The 19,127-nt window shown below is 40.8% G+C and overlaps 1 protein-coding gene across 1 annotated transcript in view; it reads right to left on the reverse strand.

The window, feature by feature from the left end:
* Positions 1 to 19,127, reverse strand: part of LOC149456721 (uncharacterized) — an 80,573-nt gene that overhangs the window by 27,963 nt on the left and 33,483 nt on the right. The window lies entirely within an intron of this gene.

The raw sequence follows: 19,127 nt of genomic DNA on the forward strand, positions 1-19,127 counted from the left end.
TCTGCACTAATATTAAGTCTCTCTGAAGCCTAGAAACACCCTTTTTTAAGTTAAATTCACAGCGAATTTATTCGACTCGAATCGAATATTGTCCACGAATTCGCCGAATCAGTCGAATCGAATTTTTCATTTCTTCGCTCATCTCTAATTGCTATCAGTAATGCTTGGACATAGATGAAGGGGGGTGGAGACTGAAAGCGTGCCGAGATTTGTGCAGATCATCTTGAGGCTAGGTTCACATCGACGCCGTTTCCAACGCGCTTTCCGTTTTTCAGAAACACACTGCAGTCCATTTACAATGATTCCTTATGGGTCTGGGTCACCTATGTGCATTTTCAAGTGGCTGCGTTGTTTGGAAAGGGTCAGGGACTTTTTTTGCCCCCAGCAGGTTGTGTTTGTGGTTCTATAGACTTCAAAGGAAACGCATCAAAAACGCAAGCAAAAGCAATGTACGCGTGTTTTTGCCGAGTTTCCTGCATGACAGCAGACACCTCCCCCCAGCAACATTACCACATCCCAAAAAAAGCAAACTGCATTATAAACCCATGTGAAAAGCGCAAACCATGGAGGAAAAAAGCAGCAATCGCAACCTGCATAGGTGTCAAGCTAGTGTCAGAGCCAAGTTCACACCACATGCTGTCCATTCTTTTCTGCATCAAAAACGCATGGATAGTAGGTTATATGGTTTCCAATGGCATCGTTCACACCAGTGAGGTCGGTTGCAGGGCGCTCCAGTTCCAGAAAGAAAAAGTAAACATGCTGCATTTTTCTGCACTGAACTCGACAGTAAAACGCATTAAAAACGCACCAGAACACACCTAAACGCACACGCCCTTATTTAAGTTGAAGAAAAATAGAGAGGATGCATGCTTTGTAATTAGCCCACACTGACGCATGTTAAACGCACTTATCCGATGTGCTCGTTTTCCGCAACACAAGGGAAAATATATATATTTTTTTTAGCCCTGGTTACACTGATGTGGTGGGATTTCTATGCGTTTTCAAGTGCGATTTAAGAAGCAATTCTGCTGCGCTTTCTGTTCTGGCTAATTTTGTGACATTAGAAAGAGGTGTATCTCACAATGAAATCGCATGGCTTTGCACACCTATGTGTTTTCACTGCTTTTTCCATTCAAGTCTATGGGGCTCAAGAACGCACTGCATCGCACCAAACACGCACAGGACCCTTTTAGGCAGGGTTCACACATATGCAGGATGCAGCTGATTATTTTCCCATTTTTTTTTAACACAAGTTTTTGATGCATTTTTGGGAGGTGTATGTTGTCATGTGGCAGAAACCAACAAAAAATCAACAAACCCGCAAGCGTTTTTCATGCGTATCTATAGAAGTCTATGGAACCAAAAATGCAACCTGCCGTGGGGGAAAAAAGTCCCTGACTCTTTTCAAAAAACGCACAGATATGAACATGACCCATAGGAAACCATGTTAAATGGACTGCAGTGCGTTTCTGCAAAAACTGAAAACGCACTGAAAAATGCATAGGTGTGAACCAGGCCTTCGAAATTGCATTGCGTTTGGAGCGTGTAGGTGTGAACGACCTCTATAGAAAGCCATGTTATCTCCCTTCACATGCCAATCTATGCGTTCTGGAAGGCATCAGATTACATGAGTGTTACCCAGGGCTTACACTGCAGGGCGCTGTGACACATTGTAGTATGCGGCAGCTGCGTTTAAGGGGTTAGTTCACCTTTAGACCGGGTTCACATATGTGCGGGGCTGGTTTCAGTACGATTTTTAACCATTAGCTGCCCGGCCAATGGCTGAATGGCGGCCGGCAAAAGCCATTAGCATTCCGGGTGGACCTCATATGACGTCCTCCCGGGCATGCGCAGTTTGCGCGCCTGCAGAGCCGCGCAGTGGTGTGATCTGTCACCGGCTGTGTACCTTGGAGACGGCCGATGACAGATCTGAGTACCAGCCCCATTGCCCGTACCATGTGAGCTGCTGTGACCAATCACAGCAGGTCACATGACAGTTGTATACAATGGATGGCTTCATTCATGCCATCCATTGTATACTAGTGTGTTTAGCTGTGATTGGTCACAGCAATCACATGCACAAGCTGGGCTAATCACAGCCCAGCTGTGTCATGTGATTAGCTGTGGCCAAATCACAGCTAAGCACAAAAAAAAAAAAAAACCCTGAATGAATCGATGTCATTCAGGTAAATGCTTGCTTATAGCAAACTAATTCTTTGCTATATGCAAATTGTACTACTTTGGTCATAGTGAAATATGAAGAAAAAAATCGTAAATAAAAGGAAAAAAATGTAATAAAAAATTAAAAATAATGAAAAAAAAAAAAACAATTCTATATTTTTTTTTCATACTCTCACCAGCCAGTGTCCCTGATCACCGCCATGCCAGTTATATGACGACGCTGTACTGCACTGGTGACAGTATGTAAAAAAAAAAATAGTGAAAATAATTATTTTAATTTTTTAATTTTCCGAAAAATTATGACAAAAAAAAAATACAACTTCAAAAAACTCGCCATGCCTCTTATGAAGTACATCGGACTGTCTACTTTCCAAAAGGGGTCATTTGGGGGATATCTACTATTCTGACATTCTTGGACCTCAAGAAATTAGATTGGCCGTCAGTACTTCAGGACTGATCAATATTCACATCTATCCCATAGTTTGTGAACTCTATAACTTTGCTACAAACTAAATAACACATCCTAATTTGGGTTATTTTCACCAAAGACATGTAGTAGAATACATTTTGGCCTAAATTTATGAAGAAAAATTATTTATTTGCAAACGTTTATAACAGAAACATAGAAAAACGTGTTTTTTTTTCAAAATTTTTGGCCTTTTTTTGTTAATTTAGCAAAAAATAAAAACCCCAGCGGTGATTAAATACCACCAAAAGAAAGCTCTAGTTGTGTGAAGAAAATGATAAAATTTTAGTTTGGGTACAATGTTGTATGACCGCGCAATTGTCATTCAAAAGTGTGAGAGTGCTGAAACCTGAAAAATGGCCTGGGCAGGAAGGGGGTAAAAGTGCCCGATATGGAAACGGTTAAAAAGAGTTTTGTGCAAATTCGTTCTGGGGTTCGGGTGCAAATTTTTAAAGTGTGCGATACTGGAAATCGCACCTGAACCGGACTGAAAATTGTACCTGACTCCTTCTAAAATTGCACTGCGGCCGGCCCTCACATATGTGAACTGGCTCCATAGAAAACTGGTTTGGTTCACGTTATGCAAATCGGATGAGGTTCAAAACGCATCTAGTCCGCATCCCCTCCCTCCTAGATTGTAAGCTCGAAAGAGCAGGGCCCTCAATCCCCTCATGTTTTGCATTGTATTGTTATTGTTCTGTCACATGTTCTGTCCCCCTTTGTAATGTACAGCGCTGAGCGAACTATGGGCGCTTTATAAATACTGTATAATAATAATATATGTGAACCGGGCTTACAGGAAAACCTGCCTACCGCAGATAAGGGGCATTTGTAGATAAAAACAAACACTGTGCCTCTGACTAAAGCTGAATAATGCCCTTGCTATAGGTGTAGGCCATTTACATACCTCATGAGGCCTGACTGGAATACTCCCAGGACGTTGCTAAGCGAGGCCTAGTCATTATTTCTCACCTCCTCCATCACAGGAATGAGCTTTTTCTCTTTTCCAAACCCCCTCACATGCGCTCCCTCTCCCTGATGCAGTAGCTCTGAGCTCAGTGCTGGAGACCTCACTCCTGTGATGTAGGAGGTGCACGGTAACGACTAGGCCTCACCTAGCAACGCCCTGGGAGTATTCCAGTCAGGCCTCATGTGGTATGTAAATGGCCTACACCTATAGCAAGGGCATTATTCAGCTTTAGTCAGAGGCACACAGTTTGTTTTTACCTACGGACGCCCCTTATCTGCATAGGCAGTTTTTTAGTAAAGCTGAGCTAACCCTCTAAATGCAGCCGGTTTCATTGTCACCCGGTGCACAGCCACCCAAAGTGCGTTAGTGGGAACTGGGCCTATTGGGAACAATGGTTTTCAGATTGCCGCTGCATTGCACAACAAAGCTCAACAGGCATGGTGTGAATGGAGACTACTCAGCTGTGGAGTGTTTAACCACTTCAATACCGGGCACTTTTACCCCCTTCCTGCCCAGGCCCATTTTCAGGGCAGTCGCATTTTCAATGACAATTGCGCGGTCATGCAACACTGTACCAATATTACATTTTTATAATTTTTACACACAAGTAGAGCTTTCTTTTGGCGGTATTTAATCACCACTGGGGTTTTTTATTCATTGCTAAATAAATGAAAAATAAATGAAAAAAAGACCAAAAATTATGAAAAAAAAACACATTTTTCTTTGTTTCTGTTATAAAATTTTGCAAATGAATAATCTTTCTTCATAAATTTAGGCCAAAATGTATTTTGCTACATTTCTTTGGTGAAAATAACCCAAATCTGTGTATATTATTTTGTCTTTAGGAACGCTATAGAGTCCACAAACTATGGGATCTATATCTGAATATCGATCAATCCTGATGTACTGACGGACGATCTCAAAACTCCAGGACAGTACAAATATTCCCCAAATGACCCTTCTTGTAAAGTACATAGTCCAAACTATCGGGCATGTGAGTTTTTTGAAGTTGTACATTTTTTTTATATATATATATATATAATCATCATTCATCATTTAACGGGTGTGGTACTGATCAAGGACACTGACTGGTAACAGTATGAACACAAAAAAGAAGGTTTTTTTTCAATTCTTTTATTACATTTTTTTTTTATTATTTTGTTTAACATACTGTGACCGGAGCAATACATTTTTTGACTCACTTTGATTACTTATACCAGTGAATTTCACTGGTATAAGCAGCCATTGTTACTGTCATTTTATGTCCCCCCAAATTGATACGTAAGAACCCTACATGTACACTGGGCATCCAGCCCGTGCGTCCAATCTTGGTGTTTTCGTGCACCCGGGAAGCACAGGTTGGCGATATATAAATACCTGTAATAAACGAAGCCAATTTCTGCATCTGTATGGGCAGAGCTTACATTTCCCCCTCTTACTGATAGAATACTAATAAGTGAAAACCTACAGTGCAATATGACCTATCCAAATCAATATAAACAAATATTGCAGCTAACATGTAAAGTGTTCCCACATACAAATAATTATATACAAAAATGCAGCGCAATACTATATAATAAACTAAACTAATATATACCGGATTATACCTAGGTAAGTATAATTGGAGGAAAAAAAGCCCATATAGTGCTTTTTAAAACGCATTGCAATCGGACAACAAACAAAACAAAAGTACCAAGTGATTCGGTGCAAACACACTACATTTGCAAACTGCGTTTGGGATGTCATTAACTTTGTACTGACACCCGCTGCAGATCGCAAATAGAGTGCGTTTTGCATGCAGTGCGTTCCTGTGTTATTCATGGTGTGAACCGCCATAAGCGATTAAAAAATCTTACCAGTGATTCACAGCAATAAAAGCCTAACAGAGGCTCAAACCACTTCCCAATTTATTCAAAACTAACTTGAAATAAACTTTAAAGAGACTTTGTCACCAGACCATTCATTTCAACAAAATATTTTCCATAGGATTTTTTTTATTTTACGTGTTTTAAGCATGTTATTTGCCTGTAATAGCCTCCCTTGTGTAGACATTCAAAAGCCCTGAAACTACTGCTGGGTCCCACCCTCTTGGATGTGATGTCAGCATCCACAGCAGAGTCAGAGCTGTTACCTAAGTGACAATTTATAGTATTGCCCTTCATTCTTCCTCTAGCCGCTACATAAAAGGCTACGTAGGAAGTTGAGGAAGAGGGCCAGAGGAGCTAGGCCAGCACAGACAGTAATTAGATATAGAATAGAGGGGTATGACATGCAAGGAAGGAGGGGGCTGAGCTCAGGAATGGACTCTTCCTGGAGTAGTGGAATTTTCTAGGACGTTCAGAAGCATATTGCACAATTAGATGAGGTGGAGATCATAAAGGTGCCTCTCCAACTTGTTCAATTAGAGAACACTTTGCATGCACTGAGAATGTGCAAACTGTTCTCTGAATGGTGTCCATGCCAAGCAAGTGACCCCCTATGTTCACTATGCAGCAGGGCAGCTGCTCAGCACGGGATCTGGAAGACAGCAAGATCATGGAAGCTACTGTAGTGATTTCCGCTTCCACAGGGATCAACCAGGTATGGAATATGCATACTGACTTTGGTCCAAGCTGGACTAATGTTACTATGCAAAAACCTGGAGTTCAGATTTATTATAACCAAACAAAACAATGAGTAAGAAAAATACCTTTTTCTGTGCTACTACTTTTTTTAGGTTGGTGACAGGGTCTCTTTAGAGAGTAAGTGTACCTTTTCATGAAAAATGAAAAAATTGGACTAAATCCAAATTTCCTGGACAACTTTCCAGACCCCACTGCACATAGTGGCACATAGCAGCCCCCATGCTGCTCCTGTAGCGGTCCGTATATCACAATACTGTTGTGGACCTTTTGAATTATGTCTCAAAAATATGACTTTATCAAGACATAATATTATATGGCAAACAGCTCAGTATAGCCGGATGCTAAGAGTTAATTTTGTCTTGGTTGAACCATCAAGGATTCTAGTTAAAGAAATGGAGAGAATGGGGGAAGTAAGACTTTTCCAAGACAATAAGACTGTTTGAACTGTCAACAAGGACTATTTGTATATTGAGGTTGAGAAGAATGCATATACAGAAAGTCAAACAAATAGCCAGATAGGACTTCGACTTTCAAACATTTTAACAATAATGAGACGGGAACTCAACTGGTTGAAAGCTTAACCAAAACCTGCAGAGTGTGATGAACTAACAGACCTCTGAAACTATTACAATATACTATTGTTCACCAAGGGTGAAAGCATTAACAGTTGTTTACCATGAGTCCAATACAAGGGCCAGGCAAACAGAGAGTTTTTTTCCTACACAGAGAAAATGTTGATTCTAAAACAAAGAGGTGAAATTCAGGACATTTAAGTCTAAAAGTTGACTGTATATAATTACAAAAATATATTACAAAAACATATTATAAATGAGATGTTATGGATTTTACACACCACTAAATATTCAGGAATGGGAACTATTTATCACTAACTTGAGTATTGAGATGATGGGAAGTAAGATGTATTATAAACTAGCATTAGTTACATGTCTTATCAGGAAACAAACAGGATGGTACTTCAAGAAGGAATAACTGAATATACACCTATATTCCATGGTCCCTATTTAGAATATTATAGGTATGATCACTGCTATATCTGGAAAAAGCCGTATATTTAATTCCTGAAATTACCTTAAGATTCCACCCAAGGTGAGTCATCTCAAATGCTCAAATTGTTCTATGATACATGACCGCCACCTGGCGGGCAGGTGAGAAATAGCTCATGTACACACATTTCTCAACTAGCCAATCAGGAAGCCTGGTGGGAAGGTATCTTAGAACAATGGATTAGTGGATATAAAAGCCCTTGTACCTTTAAAAAAAAAAAAAGCTCATCAAGAAAAACCTCAAAAAGAAGAGACCTCATCAAAAGAAGACCCTGACATCTGAAGAAGATCTCTGCTGAATAACTACTCTTCCATCCTTTAAAACTTCCTAAAACTTTAACTAAATTTCTAAACCTCTAATCTTATAACTTCCTACATTCTCCCCTACTGAATATCTATCACTTGCCCTATAATATCAGTCTAAAGGCGTTCCACTGCCAGCTAAATCCACGGGAGAGTTGCCTAGTCTGAATTCCGGGTGTGGTGAGATGTTTATTTGATTTTGTATTACCTATTTTCTCTGTTGTGTGGAATCATAAAATTACCTTAGTGTATCACAACAATATTGGGTAGTTAGATATATGTAGAGAGATCCTGTTTTACTGTTAAAAATTGTTTATTGCCATATTATAATTTTTTTTTTCATATTTCATAATTTATTGAATATTAATAACCAGAGTATCATATATCAAGGGCTTGCTTCTTGCAATCCTATGGCCACGGCTTGTGAGAATATAACCTTTGAGATATTCGAAATTATTAATTATTAATAAATTTAATAAATAATCAGATCATTTAAAATTGTGATATTGATGTAATTAGTTAGAAACCTTATCATTGTGTCTTACATTGGTAGGATATATTTTTGATTGTGTGTACCAGTATTCATTTATCACCAGTCTTTTGCGTTTTGTGTTAATATATATATAATTTTTGTACATAAATAAATTTTTATATTTATCTATTATAAGGCAAATTTTGTGTGTATGGTACGAAATCATATTGGCTAAAAGAATTCAAGGTATAATAATAAGTGGTGATCAAATTATCAAGGTGTCCAAATTATTGGTTTACTAAATATTTGCCGTATTTTAACGGCTGGAGGCACTGTAATATTTCATCTAAGGGAAAGGGACACGCCCTTTATAAATAATATATATCCTTACATAAACCACCACAGGATAAATTTGGAGGCACTGCTGAGATTCATAGAAATCGTACCATAATACAAAACGCACTGGTGATTGTATATTTGTACACGTTGTCAAACATATATTTTGTATCAAAATGGCATCCAGTAATCACGGATCCACCTCTTCCAATCATAACGAGGAAAATATGGCGGCCCAAGGCATTGAGGAAGAAACTCTGAAGCCAGCCCGGAAAGCTGTCGGTGCTTGGCAGAAGTATGTTGAGTGTGGAGTAATAGATTATCTCCGCAAGAGATTAGGTCTGGGGGATAGCAATAATGAATTTGTGGATGAAGAGAAAAAGCAGGCTATGAGTACCTTTGAGGACCTGTTCAACCAAAAGGGCCAGGTTGTTGGGTTTTTAATAGCATTTGCTGGAGCAGAAAGTGATAAAAGCCGTGACAGACTTCTCCTAGAAGCTTGGCCCATGTTATGGTTTATGACCACTGGAGCTGCCCAGCGGACCATGACTCTAAGGGAAGAGTTGTCAGAGGCCCGCCTCTTGTTAGAAAGCAAAAATCAGGACATTGAGTCTTTGAAAGGGAAGCTTGGTCATGCCGGTATTCGTTTAGACGAATCCCAGAAAGATTATGGTAGATTGGTCAGAGACTTTCGAAGTGCTCAGGACCTGTATGAAAGAAACTTTCAGGAATTAAAACAACTTCAAGAGAAGTATCAGGACTTAAAAGATGAAGTGGAGTACTTCAGATCAGAGAGGTTATCTCCTGTCAAAATTAAAGTTCACCCAGGGGATAAGCATGACCAGTCAGAACTTACATTGATAAAATCTGAGCAGAAAACTCTGGAGGAGCAGATCATGAGGTTGACGGCCCAAATAAATTCTGGGGTCCAAAACCGGACCAACCCAGGCAAGCAGGAGGCTGATGAGCGGAGATACCCGCATCACAGCGAAGTATCTGATAGTGAGGCAGGGTCAGAATATAGGTCACCTCCTAAGCTTTTAAGATACACTCCAGAGCGCTCAGAAGGAAAGTATGAGGTTTCATATAGGCAGGAAGGGAAATCCCAGGGGTCATTCAGGAGATATGACACCCCAAAGGTCATTAAGTTCCTGAAGGACACTGTTCCTATGTTTTCTAAGAAAGGGTCCCTTAAGATCACCGAACACATGAAAACATATGAACAGACGTTAGAGATTCTGGGCATTAGAGATGACCACACCAAAATAGAATTGCTGCCATGGGTGTTTGAAGAGAAATACCGGCAATTCTTTGAGACCTTGAGGGCCTATTCCAATCAGTCCTGGAGAGAGGTTAAACATAAGTGCCACATGGAATTTGGGCCTTATAAAACTGTAACCTCTGCCAAGGCTGCGGCCTACAATTTAAAGTGTGGTCCTCACCAAAGCCCTGCAGAATTTATGGCTGTCCTCAGAAATGCCTATTTCCTGGCTGAAAAGGATCCCAATCCTAACCAGCCAGAATTCAAGACACTATTCTATGAAGCATTACCTGCTTACATAAAATTGGGACTTGCAAAGGATTACAGAAAGGGATGCTCTCTTGATTGGTTGGTGAGAGAGAGTGACTATTTATTCTCGATCCAACAGTCCAGTGAGGGCGGGATAAAAAGAGAACCTAAAAATAGCCCCAAGATAGTAGCAGCCACTACCGTTTCCCCTCCAAATCCAAATTTGCAGGCAGAAAAAAAATCATATGCGGAAGTAGTCCGTGGGGGTAAAACCAATGGTTCCCCTAGATTTGTACCTCAAACCCAGCAAGTGAAGGAGGTCCATAACTTTGCACCCCAAAACCAGTGGGTAAGAAAGGATAGACAAAAGCCAGGGAACTACGGTAGTGGAAGTGAGAAGAATAAAAAGTATGGTAAGGGTCAGTACAGTGATGAGAATCAAAGGAGTCAATGGTATCCTCGGAGGTTCTATTATCCTCGCCAAAACCAACATGGGAATTTTTATGGGAACCCCAATTTCAACAGGAACCATAATTACAATAAGAATCCCAATTTTAATAAGAACTCCGATTTCCAAAGATTTCCTCCACGCCAAGAACACCCTCAGGCTCAAAGGGGGGATACAGTACCCCAGGCTCCCTTTAATAACAGGGAGACCCCAAAACCTCAGAGAGAACAATGGCGTCGGGACCAGAGCAGTAGTTCTGACTCTGAGTCTCATTACCAGTCTCGTCCAAAATACAAGCGCAAGTATAGGAAAAGGGAGAATCAACAGAATGACTCCTCTGAGCGTATTGGGCAAATAGAGGCACAGGTCAGCAAAATGGCTGAACAAATGGACAGGCTTGTCACTCAATTTCCATCCAATCCTTTTTTAGGAGCAGCTCCTGTGACCAACCAAGGGTCACAGAATTAATAGGCAACCAAGCCTTAAACCAACAGGGGAGAACACTGAATCGAATGACAGGAGATGTGTGTACCGTCCCTGACACGCCTACTAATAGAGAATCTAGTTCTCAGGCAAAGGGGGACCAGTTGTTGGTTATTAACGATTCTCCTGTTTTTCAGTGTCCATCTATTGCCCCTAATATAGTCGCGGCATCGGAAGTCGTCGGGATTGACAAGCCAGACGGAGCACCAACTTCCAGTTGTGCTTCTGTCTTGAGACAGTCCAAGAATCCCACCAGGGAGGATAAGGGTAATGTGTCCACCACATGCGGTGAGATAAGAGCTAGTCATATGTTATTGAAGGGCCCACAGATCTTCAACCACACTAATTTCATGTGTGAGCTGACTGAATCTGATGGGAGATATTATGCCACAGTACAGGTGCAGGATGCCAGTGATCTTCCTGTTGTCGGCCTAATAGACACTGGATCCCAAGCAACCATCATGTCACAGGAACATTTTGATAAAGTGGCGAATGTCATGCCCACCAAGCCGAGACTTAAAAGCTTTGACAGCTCATTGATTGGTGTAGGTGGAGACCCGTTACAAGTCATGGGTACCGCCTGGCTTAAACTGAAACTGAGTAATAAGGAACTGAGACACCCCATCATCATTGCTAGCATATCCCAGCACCACATGATAATTGGGATGGACTTCCTAAAAAGGCTGAACACGATAGTTGACTGTGTGAACCAAGTACTGTGGTCACAGGTAAATACCCCAATTAAATATGGGAAACTTAAAACTCCCCATTCCCGACAACACTGCCACCTGGTGGAAGAAAGGCCTGGATCATTAGAAATCCATTTCAGGAACAGCCAACTTCCTGATGTAACGGTGATCAAACCTGATGACCATAACCCTATCAGAAGAGATGAGGAACACATTTTTAGAATTCCCCAAGAGAAAATAAAAGATATTTCCCTCCAAGATGACATCCTTACGATATCTTTTCATCAGGAGGATAAACCAAGAAAAGGGGGAGATCATACCCAATTCTTGACAGGTATTGAAAGGGTTAACAGCGACTTGTTTATCCCCATCCGGATAAATGGTCTTAATAGGTCAAAATATGCCAAACTAGATTTGAGACAGGAACACAGCTTTGTAAGCCATGGGCTGATAAAACACCTGACCGAAATGGAAATGATCCGTTTCTCCACACCTCAGCGTCATTGGATTTCAGACTCCCTTGATGACTCTGATGATCACAATTCAATGGCTAGGTGTCTCTTAAACGTCACTGTAGGAAACAAAACAGCCACCCATGTGTTCCTAGTCTTGGATAATCCCCAAACTAAAATTTATTTTGGCAACGATATATTACATCGCTTTGCAATGCAAGTCGACCTAATTAATGACTGTTTATGGAGTCGACTAAAGGGGGACCCCGAAAAATACCAAAATCTGGACTTAGCTTTAAAATCCCAGCAACAGATGCCTTATGCTGTTGAAGTCCAGGTAGCCCAAAAGATTACAATTCCTAAGGGCATAAATAATTTCATACTCCCCATCCAAGTTAAAAAGGGACATAGACTGAAGGGGTCAGATGCATTAGTATGCCTCTCCCATAAAATGCAGGGGGAAGGACTGAACATTACACACACGCCCCTAGTCAACACACATCAATCCCCGATGTACATTTACATACATAATCTGTCCAATCAGGACATCGTCTTACCCAAAGAGACCCTTATTGGTCTAGCGGTAGAGACTGAATATTATACCTTTGGGGTCACTAACCAGGTGATTGGACTCCTCCCCGATGAATATTTGTCGGAGGAACAATTAATTGAACAAACATTCCATTCATTACCAGAGGGTATTTTCACCATAGAGTCCATTTATCCATTCGATTCTAAAGATGGCACCTGTCGAATCGAAGAGACATCAATTGTCTTTGATCACCCAATCAAAGAACAAGAGTACCCCAAAGAACCTGGATGGCAGGAGAACACACACACACATCACATACCCAATGACCTCACCACGAAACTTGAAGAGGCATATGAGATAGGTCAGCCGGAAAGCTTTCCTGGATTCAAGGAGTTGGTGGAAGAGATGGTGGCCCTCGCCGATGCATGTGCCAGTGATCTCGACCGACAATTGCTCCGAGAGCTTCTCCTTGAATTCCAAGAGATCTTTGCCAAGGATTCTTACGATTGTGGGACTACTGACCTACACATCGCTAGGATCCAAACAGATCCAGATGCCCCACCAGTATTCGTAAGACAGTATAGGTTACCATTAGCTTCCTATGAATCTCTAGCTGAGATTATCAGGAAGTTACATGAAAGGGGTATAATTAGGCCCATCCACAGCTCCTACAACCACCCGATCCTGGGTATCTTAAAACCCAATGGACAATGGCGTCTGTGCGCTGACCTCCGTCAGCTAAACAAACGTGTGTACATGTCAGGATGGCCTGTCCCATACATAGACCAATGTCTCGCCCAGCTCCAAGGATCCCAAGTTTTCACAGCCTTGGATTGTGCACAGGGGTATTGGACCATAAAGGTGAGTGAGGAAGACCAATACAAACTGGCCTTCAGTTTTGGGAATCGACAATATTGTTGGGTGCGAATGCCTTTCGGATTCATAAATTCCGGACATGAATTTGCTGTGTTCATGCACAAGGCCATGCCAGACGCCTTCGAAAGGGGGACGTTGGCATATGTGGACGATATCCTGATCAAAAGTACTGATATGGCCAAACACATTACAGAACTTCGGCATGTCCTGGGCCAATTAAAAGCAGCAGGAGTTAAACTGTCTTTACAAAAAGCCCAGTGGTGTCGCACGAAGGTAAACTTCCTAGGCCATGAAGTTACTGCTGAAGGTTTGAACCCACAAAAGAAGAAGGTTGAGGCGGTTCTGAACTGTAAAGTCCCTACTAACCTTAAAGAATTGAGATCATTCCTAGGTATGGTAAACTACTCGCGTAAGTTTATTGATAATTACGCCGAGATAAGCAAGCCGTTGCTTCACCTACTGAAGAAGGATGTCAGATGGTCGTGGGGTAAGAAACAGGAGGACGCCATGAAGGAATTAAAGGAACGTCTCACACAAGCCCCGTGTCTCGGATATCCCGAAGGGGGTAAAAATTTCTATCTAGAGACAGGGTTTACGCAGGTAAGTATGAGTTCCGTTCTTTACCAGAAACGTGATGATGTCAGTAAGGTGATTGCCTATGCCAGTAAAACTTTGTCCCCGGTTGAAGTAAAGTTCAGTGACTGTGAAAAAGCTCTATTGTCTACCGTGTGGGCATTACAGAATTTCCGCAGTTACATTCAGGGAGAGAGGATCATTGTTGAAACGGCACACCAGCCTTTACAGTATTTAAAGAGTGAACGTATCAAGGGAGGAAATGTGTCTAATAGCCGCATCACTGCTTGGACTTTGTCTTTGCAAGGGTGGCCTCTTGAAATTCGGTACAAACAGAACAAGGAAAGTCCAGTAGCCCAGGGCCTAGCCGAGCTCCATGATTGTTCCGCAACTACGCCTGCTATGGAGGCCCCGGACACTGACTTTCTGGAAGAACAACTGTTCTCCCCCTACAAGGTTTACGATGAAGAATACTGTAAACAGCTGCCGTGTGTATATGTGGATGGTTGTGCTTTTCATCACAAGGATGGGGAACAGCTCCAACTAGTGGCAGGTATTGGAATCGTTTGGACCCAAGGTGTCACGCCAATTTCTGTGGGATACAAACTTGGACCAAAAAGCAGTCAGGTTGCTGAACTTACTGCAATCCTTAGAGCAGTTGAGATGGCTATAGAGTTCAACATCAGAGAGTGTGCCATCATAACCGATTCCAATTATGTCAGGAATAGTTTTGTGGAGTATTTCCCTAGGTGGAAGCGAAACAACATGAACAAGAGTAATCACAAACCCGTGAAACATGGTAAGCTCTTTTGTCACATCGATGAACTGGTAAGGTCCAATGATCTCACCCTGCACTTCAAGAAGACCAAAGGCCACTCCAAGGTTCTAGGTGCCGAGAAAGAAGGGAACGATCTGGCCGATTCTCTAGCCAAGGAAGGGGCAATCACCGGTGAACTGTTAGACATTGACCAATTTGTAGGTACCGTACAGGTTGAAGCGGTCACCAGGCAACAGGCCAGAACAGCTGGTGATCCAAATGCATTACAGTGGAGTCACGATTCTCCTAGTGAGGATTTAATTACTGCCCAAAAAGAAGACCCAATAATTGGCTTATTTTATAGTCATATAGAAGATCCCAACCAAAATCCCATAAATAAGGAAGTATGTAGTGGGAAGGAGGATTTACGTATCTTAATGAAATCCAAATCCCAATTCTCTTTATACCAGGGATTGTTGATACGAACCTCAAAGGGTGGCGTACAACAATGGGTCGTCCCACTTAAATTTAGAGGTTTGATGCTACAGCATGCCCATGATGCTCCCACTTCCGGTCATCGTGGAGAGAAGATCACGTATGAGATCCTGCGGGATTATGCCTACTGGCCTCATCTGTTACGTGATGTGAAGGAATACTGCCAAGGTTGCCTAATATGTCCCCAATTTCAACCTACCAAGCCAACTCACAGAGCACCTCTCCAGAAGAGGGGGATATGTATGCCTTGGTCAGACCTTCAAATGGATTTTATTGGGCCCGTAACAAAATCTTCAGGAGGAAATCGGTATATGTTAACAGTTACATGTTTATTCACCAAGTATGTCGAATGTATACCAGCACCAAATAATAGCTCCGAGACATGTGCTGCATTGCTAATAAATCATGTATTTTCTCGTTTTGGTCTCCCACAGAGGATAGAGTCTGATAGAGGATCGCACTTCACTAGCGAAGTGATGGCCAAATTGTGGAAAATTTTGGGGGTTAAAAGGAAATTGCATATCGCTTATCGGCCAGCCTCTAGTGGTGGTGTAGAACGATACAATCAGACCATCGTTAACGTCCTTAAGAAATTTGTTAAGGAAACAGGCAAAGATTGGGATGTCAAACTCCCGCTGGTCCTGATGGCGTTGAGGGCTACTCCGAATACAGTTACAAAAATGTCATCTTTTGAACTGATGACAGGTAGACGGATGGTACTGCCCCAGCACTTATTGTATCGCACTACAGATCAAAATTTGATCAATGCCACCACCACACACCAGTACATAGAGGATTTACGTAAACATCTGCAATATGCTTTTGCCTTTGCCCAGCGAAATTTGGAAAGAGCTGCAACTAGTGCTAAGACATACTATGATCTCAAAACCTCCAAGAAGGAATATGAGATTGGTGACAAGGTCTATCTATACAACTTTGCAAGAGACCAGATCAAGGAACGGAAATTCCTTCCATCTTGGAAAGGTCCGTTCTCTATCATTGATAAAATCTCTCCGGTCGCATATAAATTGCAGGTTACCCGGTATGGTGTAATCAGTGATAGATGGGTGCACATCAACCAATTACGTGCTTGCCATCCAAAGTCTCAATTGCAGTTGTTGGAAGACTAACCCACCAGTTCCTATCTGGAGATATTGAGATCATTATTAAATTTCCTTTGAACATATAATTCATCCTTTGCCTTACAGGATCCAGCAATATAATTTTATGTATATCCAATACTTAAACTGTTCATTTTGATAATTTAGAAAGGAAGGCCCAGACTGTGATCAGACCGGCGATCGGAGGTGTCAATGACCAGACCCTAGAAGGAAGCTATAATGTCCTGTGGGAAAGACCAGATGCCAGAGATCGATCCGGAGACGATAACCTGATGTCCCAGGCCACCAAGGGCCAGTCCAGAGGAAATGACCCGCCTAGGAGACCGTCTACGAGACCTGTCGTGCGGAGGACCCATGGACCCCAAGGTGGATGTGCCAGGCCAGGCCGGCCTCATCACAAGACCAGGATCGTCATCAGAAGTGTCCATCTAAAGACGCCGAGTCAAGTTGAGGACCAACCAGCATCACCGCTGCCATTTTATTATTAAAAAAAAAAAAAAAAAATTTTTTCTTTATAATTTCATTCACTTCACCGGAGAAGACGAACGATCACTCTAACCAAAAGTCCCACTCATGTTTTTCGATACAGACACCCCTCTACACGTGCCTGTACCCCAAAAAAAGGGGGATTTGTTGTGGACCTTTTGAATTATGTCTCAAAAATATGACTTTATCAAGACATAATATTATATGGCAAACAGCTCAGTATAGCCGGATGCTAAGAGTTAATTTTGTCTTGGTTGAACCATCAAGGATTCTAGTTAAAGAAATGGAGAGAATGGGGGAAGTAAGACTTTTCCAAGACAATAAGACTGTTTGAACTGTCAACAAGGACTATTTGTATATTGAGGTTGAGAAGAATGCATATACAGAAAGTCAAACAAATAGCCAGATAGGACTTCGACTTTCAAACATTTTAACAATAATGAGACGGGAACTCAACTGGTTGAAAGCTTAACCAAAACCTGCAGAGTGTGATGAACTAACAGACCTCTGAAACTATTACAATATACTATTGTTCACCAAGGGTGAAAGCATTAACAGTTGTTTACCATGAGTCCAATACAAGGGCCAGGCAAACAGAGAGTTTTTTTCCTACACAGAGAAAATGTTGATTCTAAAACAAAGAGGTGAAATTCAGGACATTTAAGTCTAAAAGTTGACTGTATATAATTACAAAAATATATTACAAAAAAATATTATAAATGAGATGTTATGGATTTTACACACCACTAAATATTCAGGAATGGGAACTATTTATCACTAACTTGAGTATTGAGATGATGGGAAGTAAGATGTATTATAAACTAGCATTAGTTACATGTCTTATCAGGAAACAAACAGGATGGTACTTCAAGAAGGAATAACTGAATATACACCTATATTCCATGGTCCCTATTTAGAATATTATAGGTATGATCACTGCTATATCTGGAAAAAGCCGTATATTTAATTCCTGAAATTACCTTAAGATTCCACCCAAGGTGAGTCATCTCAAATGCTCAAATTGTTCTATGATACATGACCGCCACCTGGCGGGCAGGTGAGAAATAGCTCATGTACACACATTTCTCAACTAGCCAATCAGGAAGCCTGGTGGGAAGGTATCTTAGAACAATGGATTAGTGGATATAAAAGCCCTTGTACCTTTAAAAAAAAAAAAAGCTCATCAAGAAAAACCTCAAAAAGAAGAGACCCTTTAAAACTTCCTAAAACTTTAACTAAATTTCTAAACCTCTAATCTTATAACTTCCTACATTCTCCCCTACTGAATATCTATCACTTGCCCTATAATATCAGTCTAAAGGCGTTCCACTGCCAGCTAAATCCACGGGAGAGTTGCCTAGTCTGAATTCCGGGTGTGGTGAGATGTTTATTTGATTTTGTATTACCTATTTTCTCTGTTGTGTGGAATCATAAAATTACCTTAGTGTATCACAACAATATTGGGTAGTTAGATATATGTAGAGAGATCCTGTTTTACTGTTAAAAATTGTTTATTGCCATATTATAATTTTTTTTTCATATTTCATAATTTATTGAATATTAATAACTAGAGTATCATATATCAAGGGCTTGCTTCTTGCAATCCTATGGCCACGGCTTGTGAGAATATAACCTTTGAGATATTCAAAATTATTAATTATTAATAAATTTAATAAATAATCAGATCATTTAAAATTGTGATATTGATGTAATTAGTTAGAAACCTTATCATTGTGTCTTACATTGGTAGGATATATTTTTGATTGTGTGTACCAGTATTCATTTATCACCAGTCTTTTGCGTTTTGTGTTAATATATATATATTTTTGTACATAAATAAATTTTTATATTTATCTATTATAAGGCAAATTTTGTGTGTATGGTACGAAATCATATTGGCTAAAAGAATTCAAGGTATAATAATAAGTGGTGATCAAATTATCAAGGTGTCCAAATTATTGGTTTACTAAATATTTGCCGTATTTTAACGGCTGGAGGCACTGTAATATTTCATCTAAGGGAAAGGGACACGCCCTTTATAAATAATATATATCCTTACATAAACCACCACAATACACAGCTCAAAGTATGTATCCATAGTAATGGATGGACAGTGCTGACCAATAAGAAGTGCAACTGAGGCTTCTTCTTCTAGTAAGGTGTCCCAGAAGAAAAAAGTGCTTCTCATTGGTCAGGGAAGTCACATGGTCACACTGACTAACAAATGCTTACCATTTCTAACATTATGATGGATACTCACCCATGGTGTATGGACCGCTACATTGGCAG

The sequence above is a fragment of the Staurois parvus genome, unplaced genomic scaffold (assembly GCF_062004578.1).
Source record: "Staurois parvus isolate SC_StPar_1 unplaced genomic scaffold, SC_StPar_1.0 ptg000350l, whole genome shotgun sequence".
NCBI lineage: Eukaryota > Metazoa > Chordata > Amphibia > Anura > Ranidae > Staurois > Staurois parvus.